Genomic DNA, 8783 nt, shown 5'->3' on the forward strand with positions numbered 1-8783 from the left:
TTTAAACATTTGCAGCAAACATCCAAAAAGCAGGCTACTTTTTAAAAGTTTAACTTTAGAATATTGAAAATAAGATGTATTGTAGTATTGGCTGCTGCAAGCTTTATTAATTATGAAAAAACGAGAATGAAGTGTACAGTAAATAAATTTAAAAGTCTTATAATACTGATATATAAAATAGTAGTTTCTCTAGCTTTCTAGTCCCTGCTGAATGGTTCCTAGAATGGATTCTCTATGCACAACTATATGTGGAACTAACATTATAGTTTTATTTATTTAATTATTTAATTATTTATTTGAAACATGTAATATACCGCCCACTCCGACGACTCCGGGTGGTGCACAAAAACATGCAAAACAAGACAACATTAAAAATTACATTCTAAATTAAAAACAAAAGTAACTAACAAAAAAAGGAAAAAAAACAAATAAGTAAACTACAGGGCAAAAGCCTGGTAAAAAAGAAATGTCTTCAATAGAGATTTGAAAATCAGTAAGGAAGGGGATAAACGAATCTGAAGTGGAAGAGAGTTCCAAAGAAGTGGAGCCTCAATCGAAAAGGCCATTTCTCAGAACCTAGAACTCCGAACCTCTCAAAAATCAGAGACTGACAAAAGGGCCATCTGAGATGATCTAACCAGACGGGATGTAACTGGATGGGAGAGGCAGGACTGTAGCAGGGGCGTAACCAGGCTGGAGAGGGCCCAGAGACAAAATTTTAAAACAGGCCCCTCGCTGATACACACACACACTTCACATGTGACTTGCCTCTGGGGGGCCCCTCGAGACATGGGGGCCCCCAGGCAGCCGCCTCCCCTTGCCTAATAGTAGTTACGCCCCTGGTCTGTAGGTAGACAGGCGCCAAGCCCCTCAAGGCTTCAAAGGTCAAAACCAGGACTGTAAATTGAACTCGGAAGCGAATAGGCAACCAGTGCAATGACTGCAGGAGAGGTGTTACCCTGTCGTATTTTCTGGCACCCAGGAGTAGGCGAGCCGCTGCATTCTGGACCCATTGTATTGTCCTCAAAGGTAACCCTAGATAGAGAGCATTACAATAATCTAAGCAGGAGATAACAAGGGCATGGGTCACTGTCACTAATGCCTGCTGATCAAGGTAAGGGCGTAATTGGAGAATCAGATGAAGCTGGGCAAAAGCACTTCTGGCTGCAGCCTCCACCTGCTGCTCATGCAGGAGGCGCGAGTCTAAAAGGACCCCCAAATCACGAACAAGCTTCTTGGGGGGCAGCGCCACCCCATCTAAAACAAGGTTCACATCCAGCTGTTGGCCGATATGAGGACTGAATAAAAGTAGTTCAGTCTTAGTGGGATTCAGTCTGAGCTTGTTTTGATTCATCCAGACCTTAACAGCTTCCAGGCATCGAGTAAGCACAGAAATAGCACCCCCAGAATGGTCTGGGATGGCAATGTACAGCTGAGTATCATCAGTGTATCGATGAAATCTCACCCCAAACGGGGAAATGACCTGACCCAGTGGCTTCATGTAGATGTTAAAGAGGACAGGGGCAAGAACTGAACCCTGGGGAGTGACCATGGGTCAGAGCATCTGTTCTCAATGCATACCGACTGGACATGCCCGCTAAGGTAAGAAAGGAGCCACTGTAAGACAGTGCCTCCGATACCCAACCCATGCAGGCGGTCAAGAATGATAGCATGATTGATAGTGTCAAAAGCTGAGAGATCTAAAAGGACCAAGAGAGAGACATTACCCTCATCAAGGTCCTGAAAAAGGTCATCTACCAGAGCGACCAGAGCTGTCTCTGTGCTATGCCAAGGCCTGAAACCCGACTGATAAGAATTAAGATATCTATAGTGCTCAGTGTAAGGAACTGGCCTAATATTTATGACACTATACAAACATGTATCTGTTGGCTAATTTCTATTATCAGTTTTTAAAAGTAAAATTTATTACTTATTTAGAGTAAATTAAAAAATGAAACAGACCCACAACAACAGAGAAACTTCACATATACACACATGCACCATACACAGCATGGCCCCCAGTTTAGGGCATTTATTGTGGGGATCAAATTAAAGCACAGGGTACAAAGATTTCTCAATGCTTACTAGTAATTTTGCAACAATAGCTTTTTTTAAGGGACAAACCCTGAGGTAAACACAAGTTGCCCTCTTTAAAAGCTTCATTCCCTAGAAGCTGCAATGTCACAGCTGAGAAGCTAGGAGGCCATTCTGACATTTGGGGGAAGTTGTGGCTGATTAAAGTAATGCAACTCACTGTGTGAGTAGAATTGGGGCCATTGCCTACTGAGATTTCTTGGCATTCTGTTTGCAAATAGTGAAGCCAGTAAAAGTACCTACTAGGAGTTACAGATTACAGGGATGTGGCTTTGACTATTGGATTATTGGAAGGTTCTTTGTAAGACAATTGGTCAACCATGCAGTGCAGGAAAAACCTAGGAAGCACAACAAGTCCTGGATGCAACTAGGCATTTTTCACACCAGAATTTTACCTCTGGAATGGAGGGCATGTGTTCACATATTCGTCAGATATATCCTGAAGTCCCTGTGAGCTATCGGGGAGCACTTCACACACATTTTTTTCATTGCACATTATGAGTGTAACCCTGCCTGATTTATATCCAGGGTAAAAAAATCCATTTTTTGCGTTGGTTATTTTGGGCAACTTTGTACTCGCAGTAAAGCCTCACAGTAAACTTGCTGTAAAGCCTCCTATGTGAAAAAACGCCTTGGTAAAGGATCTACCATTCTCTTCAGAAATGTAAATTCTCTTCAGAAACGTAATGAGAGCCCTTTTTTGTTTGTAATGAAGTGTGATAAACAAATGCACTCTGGAAAGTAATAATGCATTGGAGAGCTAGTCCCCTAAAGCTATTTACCTTGGACTAGTTGAAGGTGAAAGCTGGTAGACGTCACAAGAGAGATCTGCTTTGTGACATGGTTGGCTGTAAAACTGAAAGCAAAGTTTGCCTCCACATGTTCAGCTCTGCTGGAAAGTCTCAGAACATAGTAAATGAGGAACGAGGAGGTTTTCAGAGAGAATATAAATTCAGGTCACAGTGTGAGAGTTGCTCTTTCCCACGATTCCCCAATTATAATTTTCTTTATGCTTAACATCTCAACCAGCCCAGGATTTTCTGCTACATCTTGTTAGGAGTAACCCCCTGTTTCAGCTCAAACTATGCTTATGGGTCACCCAGGCAGTATCAGGATTTTTCAGGTCCACAATGGCATTACCAGAGCTCAAACAGAATAACATATTTGACAATAGAAAGTGAGAGAGGTTTGGCATCAGTGGCCCTCTCCAGTGCTTGATATTAACAATAACAAAAGGGCTGAGCAAATCTCAGTACATCGGATGACTTGGGAGGACCCTAAGAACACTGCAAACCAGTCTGGTCTGCATATCCTAAGAAGCCTTCCCCAGGCAATTAAAGGTAATCACTAATAAAGAAATTCCTCGGCAGAGCAATCTCCCCGTTCAAGCACAAAACCTATTTCCTACTGCAGATTAAGCCTTGAGGACTAGAACGACATGATTAAATCAGTCTCAGAAGATAAGCCTCACAGCCATAGTCCATAATCTCTGTTTTAGTCACAAGACTTCATTGATATCCAGGTAAGAATTCCCATTCTAGAAGGTGTGTGGGGATGTGCGAGCCAGCTCGGCTTGAAGGCTCACCCTTGAACCGAACTGGGGGTGTGCCTGGTCCAATGGCGAGTTGAACCAAGCCCCCGCCTCGTGAGCCAGCTTGAAGGTATACTTGTAGAGGGGAATCTGGCAAGGATTTCCCTTTACAAGTAAAGGGCTATATGTGGGACAGGGGGGCTAGGGAAAAGGTCTCCATCTGTTCTTTTAGCTTTAGAACTCAAGCTGCTGTGTGGTGGGAAGGCAGCAGGGGTGTGTGTGAGGGAAACGTTCTCCATCTGCCCTTTTAACTTTAGAACTCAAGCTGCTGTGCAGTGGGATGGTGGCGGCAACTGCAGCAGCCACAGGGATGGCGGTGGAGGCGGAGGTGGTGGTGGCGGGGGTTCCTTCCACCCTCCTGCCAGCCTGCCAAATGACAGATAGGGATGGCCGCAGCCTGAAACGGGCCACAGACTGCCTGGGCTGTCATTTGGGAGGCTGGAGGGAGGGTGGAAGGAACCCCCGCTACTGCCTCCTCTGCCTCTGCTGCCACCCCTGCCATCCTGCCGCACAGCGGTTTGAGCTTTAAAGTTAAAAGAACAGAACCCCTTTCCCTTGCCGCCTGTTGCTGCCACCACCACCAGCACCACCACGCCATGCAGCAGCTTGAGCAAAAGAACAGATGGACACCTTTCCCCTTGCACCCCCTCTGTCACCCCACATATAGCCCTTTATTTATAACAGGAAATCCTTGCTGGATTCTCCTTACAAGTATAACCATCGAGCCCTTCAAACTGGCTCGACAGCAGGACCAGACCGGGCTGGGCTCAATCAAGTCTGAGCAACCCAGGGTGCCTTGAATCTGGTTCAGAGTAGAGCCGAACCAGGTGAGCCAGTTTTGTGCACACCCTTACTAGGGAAGTTCTCAAACTTTCTGTCAAAAATGCTTAGTCTTTAAGGTATAAAATCCCTTCCCCAAAACTAGTTCTTTCTTCAGACTGTGGAGCAACTTCTGTTCACAGTTTTGGTTGGCCTTTGCCAGCCTGCTAAACCTAATTTGGATTGACTTCCAAGCCACTGTTCTTGAGAATCGAGGCCACCCTAACCCTTGTTAAATAAATAAATAATAACAACTTGATCATCCATCCCAGTGAGGTTCACCTGGCTTCATCACTTTGTTCTTTTAGAGGCCAGGTAAAGACCTTTTTGTTCACACGGCCTTTTAAATTCGGGTTTTCAGATTTGTTCTGATTTTTAACTAATTTTAAAATGAGTTTTTAAGCTGCTTTCCATTGCATTTTGTATTTTCTTTTAACCTTCTTTTTTGTCTGTTATGATTTAATGTGTTATATGTGTTTATAGTATTTTTTATCCTTTGTTGTGAGATGCCCAGAGAACAATTGTTATGGGGTGGCTTACAAATAAAGTTTATTATTATTATTTTTTAATGAAAGTCCAGACAGAATGTGTATTCACTGGATGAGTCCTAGAGATTCCCAAGCCTGAGAACTTCTGAGCTGAAATCACTAAATTTTGGGCCACTCAATTCCTCGCAAGGGCGCTTTCCAGTTTACCCTCTCAACAGCAGTAAAATGCTTTGGCGTTGGGCAGAGCACATTGAAACCGTAAATAAAGGCTGTTGCAAAAAGGTACCAGCAGGGGGAGCAGTCTTACAAAAACTCCACAACCTGGAAATAAAGCTATTTATTTGCGCTGCACATGTGACATTATAGGACTGTAACATAAGCCACCTGATGGCGCAGCAGGGAAGTAACTTGCCTAGGGAGCCAGAGGTTGCTGGTTTGAATCCCCGCTGGTACTTTTCCCGAACTGTGGGAAATACTTATATTAGGCAGCAGTGATATAGGAAGATGCTGAAAGACATCATCTCATACTATGCGTGAGGAGGCAATGGTAAACTCGTCCTGTATTCTACCAAAGACAACCACAGGGCTCTGTGGTCACCAGGAGTCGACACTGACTCGACGGCACTTAACTTAACTTTAACATGACAATAAAATCTGAAGTAAGGCATTGGAAATGTGAATGGCACCTTGCTGTCAGTGCAGAGATTGCTGTGTCACAACACAGGAAGGACAAAAGCACACTTTGCAGATCCATAGTGACACTGTGGTACGAGTTAATCTGGAAAGCGCCACGTTGCAAACCTAGCTGACTGGTGTTCCCCTCCCTACACAGATCTCCAAACCTCTTTGCGTAACACAAGGCAAAGCTGCAAGACAGATAGATATAGCTCTTTCCAACATGTGCCCACTTTGGAACAGAGATTCCTTTCCCCTTTCTTTTCTATCTTTTACTTGTAAAATGGAGCCCTGGGAGCCCCTTGATTCGTTTGTCTCTGACCTTCACACCGATGATCAGGTGGTGGAGATATTTTAAGTACGTAAACCACTATAAACCATGGTAGCAAAAACAACAACAACAACAAACACCCTCTTTGACAAATGGAAGCATAGTGGAGATCCATATTCGCAAATAGGTTTCTCCAATTATGTTTGAAAATTGGCTTAAGCCATCCAAAAGTCCCCCTCTGCTCTCTGCCTAAATTATAGTGAAATCAGGAGCCTAGCCCGTTCACATGCATCTTCTCACAACACCCCTGCACTTTCTAAATGGTGTGCAACAGCAGCTGACTTAAGCCACCTGATTTTCCCAAGAAGCAGCTGCACAGCATTAATGTATTTTGCTTATTCTCTTCTTTTCTAACCAGCCTGCTTTTCAGATTTATGGTTCCTTGTGTCAATTAATTCCCTCCTTGTTTCAGGAATCATCCCTACGAAGCGTTGCTGTGTTAAGCAGTTAGTGTAACATCAAGGAAACTCACTAGGGGCTGTGCCTTCCAGAACTTCGTGGTTTTACCCCATCCATTTCAATTGCACTATTTGAATGTATCACTTTTCTGAGCTAACACTTCTTGCAAGCAAGTCTGTTCTAACAAATTCCCCATATAAGTGATTTATTTTGCTAATTCCCTAATCAGATTGTACCTTTTGATTGTTTTCTAATAAATGTTAAATTTTTTGCATTGCAAGCCTGTCTCCTCCATTTGTAACACTCCTGTGCCTATGTACAGGTTAAGGTTCTCCAACAATCCCTAGCAGGACACGAAGAGTCTAGTCTTGCATGTAGACTCTAGAGACTTGTGTTTGGGGCTGTATATAAATATCTTAAATAAAATAAATGAATAGTCCCATGTGTCGTACCAATCCTAAGGCAGAGAAAGCTGCAAAGATGGCAATTTTGTCAAGCGAGTCCAATCTGTTCTTTTATGGACATATTTGCCTCTGCGTTTATCTTATTTTGCAAATGGTTCTAAATTCCAGAATCAGAGGTAAGGAAAAGCATGAAATGGGCAGGCTGTAAGTATGGAAAGCATGATTAGTGTCTGTGGTAGCAAAGAGAAATTTGGAGACTATTAAACAAGAATGCTGCCTAGTGGCTTTTCCCTGACATTGCAAATCATAGAAACAGATTTCATGGGTTGCTTAGTTACTAACTTCTTTTTCCAGAATCAACATCAGCTTTTTTCACTATGTAGGAACATAGGAACTTAGGAAGCTGCTTTATACCAAATCAGACCATTGATCTATCTTGCTCAGTATTGTCTACATTGACTGGAAGTAGCTTTCCAGATTTTAAGATGAGTCTTTCCCTGCCCTCTCTGGAGATGCCAGGGATTGAACCTGCAACCTTCAGTATGCAAAGCAGATGCTCTTGCACTGAGCTACTGTCCTTCCCCTTCCATCTTCAGTTGAGAACCCCAGAATATGTGTCATCCCTGGATCTTGGTTCAGAGAAAGTTTTTACCTGAATAAGAGTTGCTTAGTACAGCCTAGTAGGGGTGTACACAAAAGTGTCTGGTCTGGTTTAGTTCGAGTCTGAACTGGACCCAAACTGGACCAGGCCAGTTCGGTCCGGCACCCCCTTGAACCCCCCCCGGTTCGGTCCAGGGGGGTTGTAATTTTTCCCCCTTAATTTAATTTTTTTTACACTTACCCCATCTAGGGGAGTTGTCTGAGGTGGTGTTTGTGTGTGTGTGTGTGTGGGGGGGGTTCATGAAGTCCCCCCTTCCCGCTGCTGGCCTCCCTTATTCCAGAAATCGTCTGTTCGACCATTCTTCGGCCAGTTTTTGGCCTTCCCCCTCGGCATGGCCATTTTGGAAGCTGCCGTACCTGCACAATGCACCTCTGCATGGCCTGGCATGACCCAGGGCAGTATAGAAAAGTATAGAATTGGCTCAGGTGCCAGAATAATCTGGCTTGAGTATCATCAACAAAAGAGGACTGCCCATCAACTATAAATCTATATCAGCAATCTGTTTTATATATTCCAGAATATTCCCATTCAGCCCTCCCCAGATATTGTTCACTTTGTGATACAAGTGTGAAAAATGGCATGAATGTTTAATACAGAACACACATTAAGGAAAAATATTAGTCATCTAAAAATAGTGCCTACATGAAAGGTGGTACCTATATTAAATTATGTTATAATTGTAACTAGCTGAACCCACACAGAGTATCTGTGCACTAGTATGTTTGCTTCCTCGTTCTCCGCCACAGCCACCTAACCCCAGAGACCTCCACACCCTCTCTCTCTCACTTTCCCTCTTTCTTCCCTTCTTTATTTCTCCTCTCTCTCATCCCCCGGCCTCTCCCTCCTCCTTCCGGCCTCCATGGATGGCCCTCAGCTGCTCTTCTGCCCTGGCCATCCTCCTCGTGAGGAGACCCAGTGGGGCAACAGAGGCCAGCGACTGGAGCCAACCTGGGCTGATGCCATGATGCCTGCTCTTTCTTCAGCCCTCTATATGCCACTGAACCCTCCTCCATGCCTTCTGTCTCTCAATGGAACTCTCACGATATGTGCCACATACCCCCTGAGATTAGCCACGGATCACCTTAGGCTTTTATATATAGAGATATTCATTGCAGACCAACGTAAATGGGGAAAATAACATTCAGATTGTATAACATAGATTTTATTTGATAGAACTGAGCATCAATATTTAAACAGAAGATGTTTCCTGAAAAAATGGACTAATATATCTTAATCATAATGAACAATGTACAGAAGGTGTTTCCTTAAAAATTGGACTAATACATCTTAATCATAACTGGCAATGTTTATATTGAGATAC

General features: G+C 43.7%; 1 long non-coding RNA gene across 1 annotated transcript in view; it reads left to right on the top strand.

Moving 5' to 3' along the window:
• Nucleotides 1-6677, top strand: part of LOC128324143 (uncharacterized) — an 82926-nt gene extending 76249 nt beyond the window's left edge. Inside the window, exons 2-3 of the long non-coding RNA XR_008306665.1 lie at nt 3508-3616; nt 6411-6677. This is a non-coding gene — a long non-coding RNA (uncharacterized LOC128324143). The remainder of the gene's footprint in view (nt 1-3507; nt 3617-6410) is intronic.
• Nucleotides 6678-8783: the final 2106 nt, after the last annotated feature.

Source organism: Hemicordylus capensis, chromosome 4 (assembly GCF_027244095.1).
Source record: "Hemicordylus capensis ecotype Gifberg chromosome 4, rHemCap1.1.pri, whole genome shotgun sequence".
Lineage (NCBI taxonomy): Eukaryota > Metazoa > Chordata > Lepidosauria > Squamata > Cordylidae > Hemicordylus > Hemicordylus capensis.